Below are 19,142 nucleotides of genomic sequence, written 5' to 3'. Positions count from 1 at the left end.
ACAGGGCAGGAGAAGGGGGGGGGAGATAAAAAATGTTCTCACCTCTTCCCCCATTTTTTCGTGAATTGGCGCCCTTAAGCAAAAGATACATTTTTTTTTATAATAAACGCAAGTCAACTTGAAGCTTTTATGTATTTTAGATGTAGCCACTTTAGGTGTAAAGGGGGGGGGGGTGTGTCAGTTGGAAGGGCAAGAGATGGGATGCAAAATTATCTAGCACCCTCCTATACTTTATTGGTACCCCTGAGGAAAAGATAAGTTTTTTAATACTGAATACGATTCAAATTGAAGGTTCTATGTGTTTTAGATGTAACCACTCAAAAGTTAGAGACCACTGCCTAAATCGACCCGATCCTCCTCAAAAACATCCGTTTTCTAACATCTGCAGATATTTTATGACAAGATTAAAAGTGATCAAGCAGGAACAGAAATAGTGTAGCACCTAGTGTTGCAAATTTCTATCTGCTTGAATTTGGACACAAATTATCATTTTAGTGTCAAAAAGGGAAACATCTCTCACTAGACAGTTTCTTTTGAACTTAAGCAGCGTTCACAAGCGTGTCTAGCTAGAATCTCATGTCTAGACACGTGTCTAGCCAGAATCCAATGTCTAGGCAATGACTGTTCACAAGTAAAATTTGGCGATTAGCTAGACACGCTAGACAAGGCGCTTGGCTAGACATTGAGTTCTAGCCTCTAGAACTCAATGTCTAGGATTTTCGATTACAGCCAATCAGAATGTGTCAAGATCCACTATTTTCATCATTTTTGTTTACATTTGTAACTGAAATTTAATTTTTGTTTTCTCATTAATTGTTTTTTCTTTTCATTTTAGGCAAATATACAACACCAGACATAATAATGAAGCACACTAAGGCAATTGTTTTGCTTATCACATCCATTAGCTTGTGACAGTAAAAATAGGGATTATAATATTTGAAAGTTTTGCCCGCATAAGCTCTGTTGATTGGCTAGAAATGACACTTTGAAACTAAATTTGTAGTTTTAGCTAAGCACCAAATTTTACATGTGAACAGTCGTTGCCTAGACATTGGATTCTGGCTAGACACGTGTCTAGACATGGGATTCTAGCTAGACATGCTTGTGGACGCCGCTTTAGTTTATTTTAAGTTTCAGCAACTGTACCCCTAATGGTTGGCTAGTTTCTGCCCTATTACTTTCCTTCCTTATTGTACTTAATGGAACTTCACCCTTTAAAAAACGGTACTATACATATTTTGAGGCTACACAGCTACATATGCTCCTCCTCCATCCCAATCTATTCAAATCCTCCCTCTTTACACCCTCCCAGGAAGTTCCCATGTCCCTTAACTCTTTCTTAACAACATCCTCCCATCCAAACCCAGAACGACCTGCCCTAGATGGTTTAGCCCTAGACAACTGGCCAAAAAGGACGATTTTTTGCTTTTGATTTTTGATGACGGATCTGTCATCTGTCATCTGCAGAACATGCCCTCGTCGTCTCAACCTTTCTCTCATTATAGCCCTAAAAGATGGATTGAATCATACTTTTCGTACAGCCTACTGTTTGAAATATGGTCAGCCAGTCAGGTGCCCAAAATAATTGATAGGCAATTTCTCTGGAAACTTTTAGCAAATCTTCTTCCGTTTTTCGGAGCGCCCACGCTTCAGAACCATACTTGACCACTGTCATCACTGTAGCTTCCAATATTCTAATCTTGGTTCACAGACTTTTCTTCCTATTCTTCCAAACTTTTTTCAACTGTGAAAAAACACCCTGGGCCACAGCTATTCTACTTTTAACATCATCACTGCACCCATCGTCTTTACTAATAATACTACCGAGGTGAGGCACCCAACATCACCTTTTTATCCTCGCTTATTCCTAGCCTTTGCAACTTAGTCTTCTTAACATTAATTTTCAAGCCTATTCTAGCGCCCTGAACTCGCAAAAACCTCCAAAAGTTCTTTTATTTTGCTCACACTTTCATCTAGGATGCTCAAATCCTCAGCATAATCCAACTCCAGGAAAGTTTTTCTTTCCCATTTGATTCTGTGTTCTCCCATTGCCTTTCCTGTGCTCCTTAGGACAAAGTCCATAAAAATATGGATAGAACACAACCATGCTTAACTCCTGATTTAATACAAAACCAGCTACTAACCTCATTCCCTGCCTTAACTGCAACAATGTTATTCTAGTACATAGCACTAATCACTTGTATTTGCCTGGTATACCATACAAGGATAAGGCCTCCACTAAAGCTCTTCTATCTGCTGAATCGAAATGCTTGCTCATAATCTATAAACGCAAGGACTAAATGACTCAGGCACTTAAGAGTGAAAATTTGGTCAACACGTCCTTTACCCTTCCTAAAACTGCACTGTTCTTGTAAGGATAGGTTATAACTATTATTAGATTATATATTGATATTTATAGCAAATTAACACATTAATATGAATGGTCAGGAGCATAAATGGAAACGTTTTTTGTTAATACTGTTTTGGATCATCATTAACCAATAATAAAAAAAATTATCTTGTTTCAAGTACAGCAGTGTCATCTAGTAAATTATTAAATATGAGTTATGACTGGATTGCTATATTGTAGTTTAGGAAATGGCATGAAAGATGACAATATAAAAAACAGACTGAGTTTCTATATTCATAGAAAAATAATGCTTTCATTTAGAATTTCAGAAACAGAAATACATGTTTTTTTTTATGTTCATTTGGATTGCTATGCTACAAATTGACAAGAAAAAAATTTAGAAATTTTAAAATGGTCCTGCAAATACAGCAGTGTCATCTATTGAATAGAGAGATTTGTAGGGGCTAAGAAATCAGCGCCTAGAAATCTCACGTTTCCATATATTTCGCCATCTCAAAAAATTTTCACATACCCTATGTCTATCTGAGACTTAGGTTCATTTACAATCACAATAACATGATGAATTACCAATTTACCTGATTAAAATAAATAATTAATTGTAAAATAAGTTTTAATAAGTTTTGTAAAATAAGTTTTGTAAAATTGAATCTTAACGTAGGGATTTTGTAATAGTATAAAAGTGAAATTGAGTTAGAATGTCTGACATTTTATGTAAGATATGCACTGAATTGTAAGACGTTATTCCTATAACAAAGTTTTTTTTTTACAATTCCTGCTGATCCATAATCCACATTTTATAGGAATTGGAAGACCAAAAACATAAGATGTTTACCAAAACCCTGGACATGAGCTGATTGACTCTATCTTCAGAAAATGAAAAATTAAAAAATTTTCTTAAGTAAAGAATTATACTTAATCTTAGAACATACAAAAATTAACCAAGGTAAAGAGTGGATTTTAGCCCCTGAATTTTTTCTTGCATATTGCTATGGATGTCACACTTCACTGAAAGGCCAGAAAACATACAGAATCAGTCTTTAACATCTTTAAACTTGAAAATATAAACTTAAGATAATGTATTCCTGTCTTAGAAAATAATCAGAAACATGGGTTATTCTTGTCTATCTCTGTCAGACTAAGTATTGTTGCAAATATATTTTAATTGGGTATTCACACTTTTGTTTCCAGAAAAGTTTGTGAAAGACCAAATGAAATATTTAAATCAGAAAGTTAAAACAAAACTTCAAAATTTTGGAATGAGAGATCCATGTTCAGGCCATTATGCAGGAATTTACTTTGGAGAGTGGATACTTTATACAAGCTCAATTTTACTTTTATACCATTACAAAATGATATATATATATATATATATATATATATATATATATATATATATATATATATATATATATATATATATATCACCATAGGCGGGAGACAGGTTGAAACGCTTGACCACTTCCTGTACCTTGGTAGCCTACTCTCCTCAGATAATTGTCATAGCTCTGACGTGAAACGTCGACTTGCACTAGCTATCTCCAGCTTCCGAAGACTAGCCAACATCTGGAAAAGTAACCACCTATCCAACAAACTCAAAATGAGCCTATTCAACAGTTTAGTAATCCCCATAGTTATTTATGGATGTGAAACATGGACTCTGAAAACCGAAGACGAAATAAAACTTCTAGCTTTTGAGGTGAGATGCCTCTGTCGCATTTCTAGAATCAAATACACTGACTGAATCACAAATGTGGAAGTACGTCAAAGGCTCCAGTCCACTGAAACCATACTGAATAAAATTAAGAAGCAACAACTGCGCTGGTTTGGCCACGTCAAGCGAATGGAGCCGAGCCGCCTTCCGAAAATCGCCCTTGAAGGATCCCTCCATGGCCTTCGCCCACGAAAACGATGGATGGAGAACTTCCACTTTGACAATGTCAAGATAGCCCAGTTATCCCGTATCGCACCAGATAGAGCAATGTACCGAGCCCTTATGCATGAGCTAGCAAGAGGAGTGGACCCAAAACGTCCCACGAGGATGGCTGGGACCTAAGAAGAAGATATATATATATATATATATATATATATATATATATATATATATATATATATATATATATATATATATATATATATATCAGGAAGGGGAGGCTTCCTAGCTAGATGGAACCTCCACCCATACCTTTGGGGCTGTGTTTCTTCTTATTCTTTTTTTTTTTCATGATGCCAGAGACCTCGAAGTTTCCAACAAAACTGTCTGTGTTCTCAGTACAATCCATGACAATGTGAAATAAAACTGTCAGGGGCTACAACTTGCAATCAGTGGGTTAATTTTTTGCATTTAACTTTAAACCTTTCCTTTACATCAGTACATATACTTTGGTTATTTTCATTTAATTTCTGTAAATTTTTTTCATTTATTGTTCTTATAATATTCACAAATATTTAAATCAAAATAGCAGAGAAACAAATTATTGTGAAATGATAGCTTAGTATTTCTATTATCAACCATGAAAATTTTCAGACGAAATAGGAAAATTGAAAATATATAAAACAGTTCATGCTAACAAAATGTTAGTAAGGAGCACCTCAGTCCAATAGTAAACAGAACTCTAAAAAGTGGAATTTTGATAACAACTGATACATCAAAAGAATTGTTTATTTTGCTGATTCCATCTATATATGAAATTAATCAAGTTTAATCTTACCCACCAAAATCTAAAAGCCTAAGAAAATTTACATGATTTACAGGAAAGGAGGAAACACACAAAAATTCAAGCCATCAAATTCAGCAAGTCTGAGAGCCATACTGTAGAGGTTTTAGGCAATATTTACAAAAATAAGTTTTTTATTTTTACTTTAAGAAAGATCATGGATGTGATTTTTTTTTCTTTGTGGATGAGGAGAATTTTTTATGGGTAGGAAGAATCTGGGTGAAATTTTACACTGGGGGAGGGGGTAATTTCTTGGAATCATTAAAAAAAAACAGAAATAAAAATAGTTTTTTGCCTGAAAATCAGGAGCAACATTAGAACTTAAAACTAACAGAAATTATCCTGTATATGAGAGGGCATACCCTTTCTTCAATTCTTTTCTTTACACTAAATTTAGACATTTTGTCACAATTCTAAAAGAAAGACTGCTCAAACAAAAGAGCCATTGAATTTGAATGAGTGTTTTCAAAGAATTTTGAGACTTTAGCATAAAGGGTGAGGGTTGAGGAAGAGGTAACCTTGTCATATACAGAAGCATTTCTGTTCATTTCAAGTTGAAATGTTACTCTTTACTTTCAGTTAAAAAAAACATGCATTTTTAAATGTAGTTCTCTATAGGCTATAATTATAAATATTGATACTTCTCAATTGAAAAAACAGTTGACTAAACCAAAGACCAAAATACAAGCTAAGAGGAGTTTGGAATTCTGGTAGACTATATTGACCAAAAATATCCAGTTTTCCCTATGATTTATCATAGTATCAGATAAGAATATTTTTACTTAATTTTAAAAAGTGGATAAAAATGGATAGGAACAACATAAAATTAAGAAATTCATTGTTTTGGTGATTTCTTTTAGTATTTAACTGGGACTTTTGGGCATTGATGTACATTGTCAGCAAAGTGATCATAATATTTTGAAAGAGTGTAAAATAAGGAATACAGTGGTACTACTTTTATTGAAATTTTTCCTTTAGAAGTGGCCAAAAATTGAACCAAAACCCATAACCTATTTAAATGCAATTTTTCTGTTTCATTATATTTGCTTAAGCAGCATTCACAAGCATGTCTAGCTAGAATCCCATGTCTAGACATGTGTCTAGCCAGAATTAAATGTCTAGACAACAACCATTCACAAGTAAAATTTGTTGCTTATTTAAAACTACAAATTTAGTTTTAAATTGTCATTTCTAGCCAATCAAGAGGTCTTAGGCAGGCAAAACTTTCAAAATTGTAATCCCTATTTTTACTGTCACAAGATAATGGATAAGATAAGCAAAACAATTGCCTTAGTGTGCTTCACTATTATGTCTGCTGTTGCATATTTGCCTAAAAAAAAAAAAATAATTAACAAGAAAACAAAAATTAAAATTCAGTTTAAAAATGCAAACATAAATGATGAAAATAGTGGAACTTGAAACATTCTGATTGGCTGTAATGAAAAATCCTAGACATTGAGTTCTAGAGTCTAGAACTCAATGCCTAGCCAAATTTGATGAAACTTTTGAATGGATAAAGTCTGATATAATAAAGATTTGAGATTAAATATTTTATTACTAAGGAAGTGCCTTGTCTAGCATGTCTAGCTAAGCACCAAATTTTACTTCTGAATGGTTGTTGCCTAGACACTGAATTCTGCCAAGACATGTGTCTAGACATGGGATTCTAGCTAGACATACTTGTGAACACTGCTTTAGGTTGAATGTATCCAGGATAGAGTATGATTGTCATCTAGATATTTTTCTCTAGTTTTAAGATTCCATGTCCTAAATTGGGATTATTTTCTAAAGTTTAGGCTCAAACTTAAAGCATTCTTCCAACATTAGGGTATATTACTGCTAATCAGTACATTTAAAATTACAAGTGTTGTATGTAGCTAAAACTCTTCAAACTAATCACAAACTCATTACAAAAATTTAGTCAATTCCTGTGCTGATACAATCCAATTTCTGTGTGATATAACAGACACTTAAAATTTCAGTCATATTCCAATATAGAGCATATTTAAGTTCAAAGGGACTATATATAGCCCAGGAATACTATGTACAGCCCAAAGGGACTGTATAATACACAGGATTCATCCTATTGCTAGCAAGTATAATTTAAGGTGATTTAAGATAAGGTAATAATAGACTAAGCCAGTTCAGCACCACAATACAGATTAATTCCTCTCTGTCTACCTTTTTCTCACTATCTTAATTGAATAAATATTTTTTTTGTTAATTCATATGATAAAAAAATAGAAAAAAATGGAACATTTTATTTACAACAGTGATAAAAAAGTGAACAAACTGTATGTGGTCAAAGCTATATTTTTTTTTTGTAAAACTTCAAAACATATGTTCCTTTTATTTATATATATATATATGTTCCTTTTACCACAGCAATTTAACTGCTGAAGTGGCAATTAGCCTAGTTATCCAAATAAAATTGCAGAATAGGCCTAGCACATCTTTAGAAGAAAACCTAGAACAAAAAGTGGCATTTTTAGATTACTAATTTTATACTCTTTTTAATTGTTAAAGTCATGGCTGTGATAATTCATCCCCAGCTCCCTTGATGATCCTATACAAAGCCTTAGGATATTGTTATATTTTGTAACTCACTCAAAATAGTAGCCTATTTTTATCTAATCTCCAGCACAATTGCTCAGGCTAACCTAGATATCTTCAGCCTACACAGAATAACCAGTTTTACAGTAGATCAATCAATGGAAGGAAAAACAAATAAATATGTAATTAGTGGTCTGTGTCTATCAGGGAGGGTGGGGTGTATATTGTCACGGTAAAAACTATTATGTTGAATGGACATAAAACAAGGAATACAATAGTACTACTGTAGGTAGCTATATTCTATGCCTAGGCTAGAGAAGGAAACATGTTAAGAAAACAATTCATGCTTCATAACATGCAGAATAATTGTAGCTAACTACATTTTGCATACAGCCCTGCGATACTTTACCCCCTCCCCCCTAATGTGTTAATAGATATTATATTGGTCAATATATACCAAATCATATTATTTAGTTAGGACTAAAGTGTATACACCATTCGATGCCTTTTTTTATGGTGATTTAGAATATAATAAGCATTTATATCGGAAATGAATTTAAGCCCCCCCCCTATATAGGCTATACCTAACCTAACCCTAAATTGGCCTATATAGGGGGGAGCTGATATTCATTTCCGATAGAAATGCTTATTATATTTGTAATCAGCATAAAAAAGGGCTTCAAATGGTGTATTCACTTTAGTCCTAACTCAATAATATGATTTGGTATATATTGACCATTATATTTCCCATCTAGGCCTATTCTTCCAATGCACCTCTCTAGTTTCAATCTATGTACCTAGGCTATAAACTGAATCAACTGTGACAAAACAAAACCATAAAAACAAGTGACAGGTGGCGGAATGCATTGGAACTATATATAATTTGGGTTATACATTTCCACACAAGGGGAAGTTGGGGGTTAGGCTATAGGCTATAGCAGGGCTGTATGCAAAATGTGTTAGCTATAATTATTATATGTATTATAATGTATGAATTGTTTTCTTAACATGTCTCCTTCTCTAGGCTTATACAAGATTTTATTTTCAGTTAGTTATACAGCCTAGCCTAGTGCTAATCTAAAAATGCCTCTTAGTGCACTTGCATGTTTCCTTCTGGATACCGGCTATTCATCAGATTTACCTATTTCCAATTATGGAGTATTCTACCCCTAATCACTATAGACCCTGGCCTAGCGTTTTTAATCAAATTATAAACATAGGTAGGCCTAGGCTATTTTACAATTGCAACCAAAGCCCATCAGAGTCTACCTCACATAATGGTATCCTTCAATGTTTCTCAAAGCTTCTTTGTAAAGTTTCAGTACCCTCTGAGAGTGGTTTAATACCCTTGTTTGAAGGTGGGACATTTGGATTCCAAAAATTAACTTCTTGGCTTTATTTATTTTCTATTCAGTTTTCTTTTGCTTATGCAGGGAGATGGCGATTATCAAATATTTAGAATTTTCAAAATAATAGATGACAGTTTTTTTTCGCAGGATGGCATCCTTACACAAATGCCATATATTTAGCGTAATTATAAATGATAACGATTGCCATGGGCTTAGGCAGCGTCTTGTGTAGAGGGGGGCAGCCGCTTCTATGATGGAGGGGGGAGGGATCTTACTAATGCTTCCCGAGGTCCTTTGAATATAGGCCTTTAGAAACTAGTCATTCTATATTTCACTAAAACTCGGCCTTTAACATTTTCCATGTTCTACTTTTCCTGCAACAGTATAACATAAGAGACCCACTATCCTACTTCCAATTTCTAGAAAACATAAACACCACAAAATCAATTTGACACAAATCACATTATGGTTAGATAACAGCTTCTTCTAAGAATTCAACTCAAAAGTTTACAGTTGGGCAAAATTTAACATCAAAATTGGTATAGGGGAGACCGGCCCACGTTTAGCCAAAGCAAACAGTTTCAATACAAAAACCTATGGGGCTTCTGGTGGATTATAAAAGCTCTGACAGATTGCAGTGTATGTTTTTAAAAAGTCTGACCTTAATTAATACTTTTACCAAAAATATTAGATTGGATCAGGTTTTAAGGTGATTAACTCTGGAATTTTGTTCAATTTTGTCTGAAAGCCAACACCTAATTACGAATACTAGAAAACTCGCGTTGTAAATTCACATTGTATTCTCTTATTATTTGCCTGTTTTTTTCAGCTTCCGAGACGTGCCATCTTCACCAGTTTGCTGTTAGTATTTTTTCATCCTGTGGGATAGTGAACTCCCATGTTCGGCCACAATACCCAGGGTAAATTTGGCATGCCGTACCAAGGTTTCCAAAAGTGGGCTATGCCTGTAAAAGCTGTGTAAACAGCATATTTAAAGGTTGAAGGCAAGCTTAAAACCCAAAACTGTATTATTTCTGGCGTTGTTTAATCTTGTCAGAACAGTAGGTGAACTGAAGTTCTTTTTTTTCCTGTTAAATTTCATTCAAGATAAAATAATTAAAAGTAAACAGAAGAGAAAAGAAAGAAAGGTGGCTGTGATCCAGAAGAAAATAAAATAGTAGTTTTTTCTGTCTTATTCTACAAGAAGTCCCAAGAGGAACGCTGCAAGACTACATAAAAAAAAAGTTGAGAAGCTGAATATCCCTCTAAAAAGTCTGGACCTGAATTTCTCAACACCCTGTTACAACACATGATAAGTATTTACAGAGGGACCAGAAAAAAGACCAAAAACTTACTTGAAAACGACAGCTGGTATGCTTTTGACTGTATTCCCCTAGAAGCGTGTAAATTTGCATACACTTATGCCATTATTAAGAGCACAAAAGTACCGGATAACGGAATTGCAAAGGCAGTGGAGACAATGGAGGAATTACAGGTAAAGATTGGTGCCGTGGTTTATGGATTGCCTTAAAACTCTATCAGTAAGAACGCCAATATGTACAAGCCTATGACGGACAACTGCTTTCAACTGTCACAGTGTAGGAGCTTTCTTTAATAACCTGGATTGAGGCCTACATAAACATATGTTCAGACCACAAGACATTTGAAGTTTTGACGAATCAGGTCTGAAAAAATTCACAAGCCTGGTAAAGTCATTGCACAACGAGGCCAGAAGTAAGTATTGAAGGTCTCGTCAGCAGAAAGAGGTCAGTTGACCACGATTTGTGCTGGTGTTAATGTGTTGGGAACACAGTGCCTCCTCTACTTATTTCCCCACAAAAACAGTGTCTGGAAATTTTACTCAGGGGAGCCTTACCAGGAACCATCACGATCAGCTCAGAAAATACTTCTGGCTGGATGACTGCCTCTCATTCTTTGCTTTACTTGCAGCATTTTATCAATCAAGTCAAACCCAAAAAATCAACAGGAAAAAAATATGAAAAAGTCAGAAGTGCTCACTGACACCCCTATGAAAGAATGCATTACTGCTAGAATAAAAGCTGTATCCGCCAAAAAGCCCTAGTCCTGGAACTGTAGAAAGTCAGACAAGTGAAAAGACTAAAAAGCAAAAGGCGTGTCTCTCGCAACAAGAGTTACAGTTAGAGTGACGATTCTGACGTAGATGATCCTGTATACAACAACTCTTTTGACCCCAGCATAGACATTGAAGACAAGCACCCTACCACCAACTTCTAATTTGACACTGAGAAAGTCAAGGCTGGTGATTACAATTTGATTGAGCTGAAGAGCAAGAAAGGGAATTCTGTTCACAATATTATCATTATCAAAAAGTAGTAACTGAAGAACTTAAGGTCCACTTTTGGAAAGAGACTGGAGCAAGAGACTTTGCGCTAACTGGCGAGATGGATAGTGTCTTAAAGACAGAAGTTGAAATAAAACTGCCACCACTGAAAGGTAGAACACCAAGATTAGCAGAGCGGCTTACTTTTGGTGTTGGTCAGTCAATGTATAAATTGAAATTAATACTCTTTAGTTTTATTTTAAACCTTAATGAAATTCATTTTGTAGTTTTTTATGCTGACCATATTCTTTCTTAATTTTATAGCCGAATAACAAGCTTTAATGTTCCCCTGGTCACTTTTCTTTTTCTTTTGTCCGGTGACCAAATATAAGCCAGAGACAACCAAACCAGTGCCGAGGTGGCCCAGGTTTGGCACTCTTGACCTCTTGGATAGAGAGGCATCCAGGTGGGAAAATGGCGGAGTATTTCTAATTGTATTTTTCAAGGATGATATTGAATGAGTTACATTTACTTTGGCATACTCAGCAACTTCTTATCGCTTCAATCAATTCATGGAGAATTAAACAAGTCAAAATTAGCCGATCGTGGGCCAGTCTCCTATCTATATATCGGACCGAAAATCAATATTGAAGATCGAAATGTAAAGGTTGATATCGCAAACGATATTTGGAAATTTCTGTTTATTTCCAGCTTTTATAACCATCTACCAGGTAACTAGTCCCCGAAGCCGCGCCACGCCGACATGACGGCGGCGAATATGCGATTTAGTATCGGCGGCGGCGCGCCGAAATATTTTTGGCGGCGCGCCGCCGATTTTAGACCGGCGGTGCACCACGGCGCGCCAATTTTTCTGATTAAAAATAATAATAAAATTCCACTTCACCAAGTACGTTCAACCTTGATTTTAGTAAGGATTTTCAAAATGGTTGGCTAAAAACATACAGGAACAACATGACTTACTTGACTTACTTACTTGTTGTGTTTATGTTTAACATCGCATTGTTCCTATAAAATCCCGTGTTTAGTCATTTCCTTCTTGTTAATTATTCGGGCTAATGTGTGTATAACTTTCAAAGTTTGAAATTCAAACATCTCCTGTTCATCAAATACATACGAAAAGGAAGTGAAAAAACAAAACAAATAACAACATCGAAAAAAACACTGTATACAAGTCAGATACCATGGCTTAACAACACCAACAATTTTAAATCAGTGGTTACATCACTTCAGTTACAATTGATGTAACAAAAGTGAGTTTGTTCACTCTGCCTGAAGCCATTGATCTTTTTGCAGTCACTATCAGTCCTGTCCTGCTAAAAAGCCGTTTAGCTGGGGCACTTGTGGCCGGTACAGCCAGAATTTGACGAGCGTAAACTGCCACTCGCGGGATTTGATACTAGCATTGGACCTTGGGGTCCCACAGAATGCTGCAAATGGGCTTCTTCTTTGTATCTGCTGAAATAAGTTGTTTTTATAAGGTAGAACAAACCTGCACCTTTACCATAGGGCTCCTGGGCCCTACACTACAGGAAGAACTAAACTGCACCTTTACCCTCTTTTCTTATCAACACGGAATAACCCTCCAAAATTCTTTTCTGAAAGAAGTGGTCAAGTTATAACAGTTCAAGTCAAAGTTTAAGGCTACTTCAACTTCAGTGTGCTCTGCTAACTGTGCAAAAAAAATGTAATTGATTTCTATAGATATATTTCTATACTAGCTCTAGATAATCTACCAAGCGGGAAACTACCATAAATCAGCATCGATAAATAAATGAAACCCGAAACGAACAAAAATTACAATAAATAACCGAGTCAAACTCAAAACGAGCAGAAATTAACATGAGTTGGGCTCAAAACCCCTATGCCTTCCCAAGGCCAGAGCATGATTTTCACTTTACTGAAAAAATATAAATGTTTTTACTTTTATAACTTTAATAAATCAAGTAATATTAACATTTTGATTACTAAATATCAGTATATGTATATTAAACTGACAATGCATATTCATTTGTATTGTTTTCTGTAAAGTGCAAATTAGGTTCTGGCCTTGGGAAGGGATAGGGGGTTTTGAGCCCAACTTATGTTAATTTCCGCTCGTTTTGAGTTTGACGCGGTTATTTATTGTAATTTCTGTTCGTTTTGGGTTTCGTTTATTTATCGATGCTGATTTGTGGTAGTTTCACGCTTGGTAGATTATTTGATTTTAACTTTGCTCAGTTTTTGTTTAATGGAGTTCTTTACTTTTCTTTGAAAAACTTACTTTGCGGAAGCAGTTTTTTAATTAATTTCTGTTCGTTTTATATTGACATAGTCTTTTCAGGGAAAAAGTAAATATTACTTTAAATCTTTTCGTTTTTTTAAGAATTTATAGTTCGGCCTGCTATTTGTAGGCTGGAAAAAAATTTTCAGCAACATTTTAAAACATAGACCCTTTTAAATATCTGGACACATATAGTAGTGTTTAATTTAGTTTCATACCTCCTCTAGTTGACCTGAAATGGAAAATTTGATAACATTCGCAAAAAAATTTGTTTACTTTCTTTGATAGCTTGGATACACATACGCTATTTTGATTTGGTCAAATTTTAAGAGCAGAAGAAACCCCAAAAGTTGGAACATAATACCCTCAGTTGTTCTTGGGATACTGCTGAGATGCCTTATGGGGAATTAGCATTAACACAGTCCATTTTGATTTAATCTTAAGGCAATATTTACTTTTTATACATAAAGGAAAATGGGAGGGTGGGCGTGTGAGGGGGATTAGTTTCCCTCCAATCACTTTCGACTATTAAAAAGGACATCAGCCCTTTCTATTTTCAATCGAAGGAGCCCTTTTCGAAGTTCCTACGGCAACTCCTCCGATACGAAGTGCCCTGGTCTAAACAACAACAACAACAAAATGATTACCCACGTCGATCTCTACTATAAAAATGTCAAGCCTTCCAATCACTTTCGATTATTAAAAAGGGCACTAGGCTTTTCAGTTTCCAATTGAATGATCCCTTTTTGAGTTTCTATGGCAACGCTTTCTATAAACACCGTATATGCCCCCAGGGCATAAATTACAACCCTTACCCTAAGGGCTGTGAGGGTGGTTGTCATCGTCTAAGACCTAATTTCCAGAACTTTCAACTACATTAAACAAAATGGCTATCTAAAAATTTTGATTGGATGTGTTTCGGGAAATGGTGGGTGAGGAAGGGGTGTTAGTTGCCTTCCAATCATTTTCGACTAATAAAAGGAGCACAAGCCAGTCCAATCTCTAATTAAATGAGCCCTTTTCGAAGTTTCTACGACAACTTCTTCGATATGAAGTGCCTTGGTCTAAAGGAAAAAACAATAAATAATATATTGTTCCAACATCGTTCTTATATACCCCCAGGGCATAAATACAAAACCCTTGCCCTAAGGGTTGTGGGGGAGTAACCTCCTCAAAAAACATATTTTCTCTTTGGAAATCAGTTACTCTGAACAAAATGGCTATCTTAAAATTTTGATTGGATGTGTTTGGGGAAATGGTGGGCATGGAAGGGGTGTTAGCTGCCTTCCAATCACTTTCGACTATCAAAAGGGGCACTAGGTATTCCAATTTCCAATCGAATGAGCCCTTTTCGAAGTTTCTACGACAATTCCTTCGATACTAAGTGCCCTGGTCTAAAGGAAAAAAAAAGTACATTGTGCCAACATTGTTCTTTACTTAGGCAGCTCTATTGCGCTGCCTATGATAACATCCTGAATTGCCTAATGCTCTTTTATCTACCTCTTTTCATCCGAAAAAATCAGAAAGAAAAATGAACAGAATTTTAAAGTGGAAGGTAGAATTTTTGTTTCAAGAAAAATTTCTTCTTCTCCTTCCTACGAACCAATATACATGGCAAGCCCAAGATGACAGTATTTATCTTTAAGAAACAGATTATCTAGGATGACGGTTGAAGCCCAGAGGTCAATATCGATAACCAAAAAAGAGAGAAAAAAACAAAAAAAAGGCGGTTTATTAGTTGCGCCGCCGCCGATAGAATCAGCGGTGGTGTCAGCGCGCTGATGCAAGCTCGGCGGCGCGCCGCCGTCTTTTTTTCGGCAGCGCGCCACCGACTTTTCGGTGCGGCTTCGGGGTCTACAGGTAACATCCAACAAAAAATTCCAACATACGAAAAGTTCTCGCTAATATCTATCGTAAATTTGAAGTTCTAGGGGGGGGGGGGGGGGCAGCTCAGCGCTGTCAGTGCGCTGATGAAAGCTCGGCGGCGCTGCGCCGTCTTTTTTTCTGCAGCGCGCCACCGACTTTTCGGTGCGGCTTTGGGGTCTACAGGTAACATGTAGGTAACATAACCCCCCCCCCCCCCCCCCCCTGCCCCTCTCTCCTACGCCCATGACGATTGCAATTAAACATTTAGAAAAACTGTTCTGAAATTCTTGCCTTGAGGTTCTCAATTAAGAAAAATATTTTTTTGAATGTTTTCACTTTTATCACTTTAATAAATGAAAAATTATTAAAATTTTAATGAACAAATATGAGCATATGCATATCAAAATTACAATATATATTCATTTGTATTTTTTTTCCGTAAAGTGTAAATTATATTCTGGGCTTGATAAGGCAGAGGGATTGTGAGCCCTAATTATGTTAGTTACTGCTCGTGTGAGTTTGACTCCATTATTTATTGTAATTTCTGTTGGTTTTGGGTTTCATTTATTTATTGATGCTGATTTGGGGTAGTTTTATGCTTGGTAAATTATTTGATTCTATTTTTGGTTTAATGGAGTTCTTTACTTATCCTTGAAAAATTCATTTTGTGGAAAATTTTTTTTTTAACTATTTTCAAGATAGCATGCGTAATCTCAAACTTTGATGGAATGAAAAAAAAGAAAGAAGAAAAAAAGACTATCTCATCGGGACAAAGTTAGAACTTACTATACTCTTACGCGTTCTGAACATAAATTATTCTGTATAAAGGGGGCAGGGGTAGCTTCCTCATCTCTCACTTTTTACGCTAAAGTCTATAAATCAGAAGGAGATAATATTAAAGATAGTATTAAAGTATTAAGGATAGAAGGAGATTCTAAATTATTTCTAAAATTGACGGTCAGGTTGTAGGATTTTTATTCTCAGTGACAGTCTGACTGCAATGCTTTGGTATTGACAAACCTACAACCAGATCAGGCGAACTACCATGAATTTAGTTACGGGATACAAGTGAGGGGGAGTGGGGCTGGGTGTCAAATTTCCCGAAACAAACCATTTCTACGGCAATTTTATGGTAAGTCGTGAAAACTACTAGACTGGAAGAGAGGGTAGGCTGACTGGCCACTTTTCTAACAAGCAAGTTTATCAAACTGTAATTCAAGAATGCATGCGTAACTTCAAATTTTGTTGAACAAAAAAATATTTCATCCGGAAAAAGATAGAACTTACTATACTCTTAGGTGTTCTGAACAGAAATTATTCTGTATAAAGGGGGCCAGTGCACCTACTCTTAAGTCTTTAAGTTCTTTAGAAATGCTTTTCATTCAGATTAATCGGCCCTTGTTTTTTAGAAGAATTGTGACAAAAAGTCAAGCTTTAGCTTAAAGAGTGAAGTTGGAGGAGAGGCAGCTTCCCTAATGTGCGGAATTATTTCAGTTTGTTTTAGGTTTTGATGTTGCTCCTTGTATTCAGCAGCAAAAAAACTTGTTTTTTTCCTTTATTAATAAAAAAAAACTTTCCGAAAAATAAGTTTTTCAGAGAAAAGTAAAGGCCATTTTAAACTTAAGCTCAGCAGATACAAATACCTTTTAAAATTCAAACTCAAAACGATCAGAAGCTACTATTGAAGAATAAATAAAACCCAAAACGAACAAAAATTAAATAAACAATGATAGCAAAAACCTACCACAAATAATAACATAAATGAATAAATAGATCGTAAAGCGAGTAATAATAAGATTGAATATGAAAATCAAGCTCTAAACGAAAAAACAAATTTTCGTATTGAAGTATAAACGAAACTTAAAACGGAAAGAAATTAAATGAACAATCAATGCAAACAAACATACTATAGATATTAATGTAAATTAATAAATAAATCTTAAAACGAGTGAAACTTAAATTGAATAGGCAAATCAAGCTTGAAACGAACAAAAATCACCACAAACAAGAGTTTGGGTATGATCTCCTTCTCTCATTGTAAAAGTCTAAAACCTACTGCGTCATTGGCGCTTTACTGAAAACTATATGCGTCTTGAACAATCTTGGAAAGTATAAACAACATCAAATTGAATATTTGATGTATAATGACATTAATTGTTGAAAGATCCATTAGTTCAAGAATTTATTTCACTGTAATTGTATTTTTATTTTCAATGCTGTAAGAACTGGAAAATAAAATATTTGTAATATAATCAGTTTTCAGTTAAGTGCCAATGACGCAGTAGGCTTTTGGTTTTTATTTACAGTCAGGAAAAGAGGCAGTATCCAATCACTTGGGAACTATATGTAGGTAGTATGTAGGGAAACTATATTCGTCTTTAACAACTTTAAAAAGAGCTAATAAATTAAACTAAATATTTGATGTATAATGATATGTATTGCTGAAAGCTCATCAGTTCAAAATGTTACTATAATTTTAATGTTTATTTTCAATAATGAGTACAAAAGAAAATATTTGTCACAAAATTGGGTTTCAGTAAAGCGTGGGGTTTCACTCGTTTTAAGATGTATTTATTAATTTACATTAATATCTATTGTATGTTTGTTTGCATTGATTGTTTATTTAATTTCTGTTCGTTTTAAGTTTCATTTATACTTCAATAGGAAAATATTTTGTTTCGTTTTAAGCTTGATTTTCATATTCAATCTAAGCATTAGTCGCTTTAAGATTTATTTATTGATTTATATTTTTACTTGTTTTACGTTTTTGCTGTAATTGTTTATTTAATTTCTGTTTGTTTTAGGTTTTATTTATTCTTTAATAGTAATTTCTGGTCGTTTTGAGTTTGAATTTTAAAGGATATTTGTATCTGCTGAGTTCAAGTTTAAAATGGCCTTTACATTTCTTTGAAAAACTTATTTTTCAGAAAGTTTTTTTTAATTAATTTTTGTTCATTTTTGATTGCAAAAAATTTCAAGTTTTTAAAAATTCCTTATTTCAAAATCAAACTTAAAAAAAAATCAAATATTCATAAAAGTATCAAAACTGATATCAAAGTAACAATATCAAAGGGAAAAAATGGATTTGTGTCAGCCTCGGACTTTTTATTGCCTGATGTTTGAACTATTTTTCACAAAATTGCTATCTAAAAATTTTTATCGGATAGGTTTGGGGAAAAGGGGCGTGGGGGGACTAGATTAAGCTCCGATCTATTTTGACTCTTTAAAAGTGAACTAGAACTTTCTATTTTCAATCAAATTAGCCCTCTCTGAAGTTTATATGAGTATCCCTTCTATAAGAACCATATATATCCCCTGACTATAACTTGCAACGCCTGTCCCTGGGCCCTGGGGGGGTTGTGTCAACCCTGGAGTTTTAATATCTGATGGTTGGACTATTTTTAACAAAATGATCACCTGAAATTTTTATCAGATGGGTTTGTCCATCCGATACGCCCAAAGGCGTGGAGGGCGGGAAGGGTTAGTTGCCCTCTAATCTTTTTTCACTCTGAAAAAATGAACTACAACGTTTAATTTGTATTCAAATGAACCTTCTCTGAAGTTTATACGACCATACCCTCCATAAGAACCATATTTGCCCCCAGAGCAATACTTACAACGCCTGCCCCGGCCCTGGGGGGGTTGTGTCGACACAGGAGTTTTTCTCATCTGACCTTTGAATTATTTTTAACGAAATGACCATACG

This window comes from Artemia sp. Qi Xiang Cuo, unplaced genomic scaffold (genome assembly GCF_049724085.1).
Source record: "Artemia sp. Qi Xiang Cuo unplaced genomic scaffold, ASM4972408v1 HiC_scaffold_3018, whole genome shotgun sequence".
Classification (NCBI taxonomy): Eukaryota; Metazoa; Arthropoda; class Branchiopoda; order Anostraca; family Artemiidae; genus Artemia; species Artemia sp. Qi Xiang Cuo.
This window is presented reverse-complemented; position numbering follows the sequence as displayed.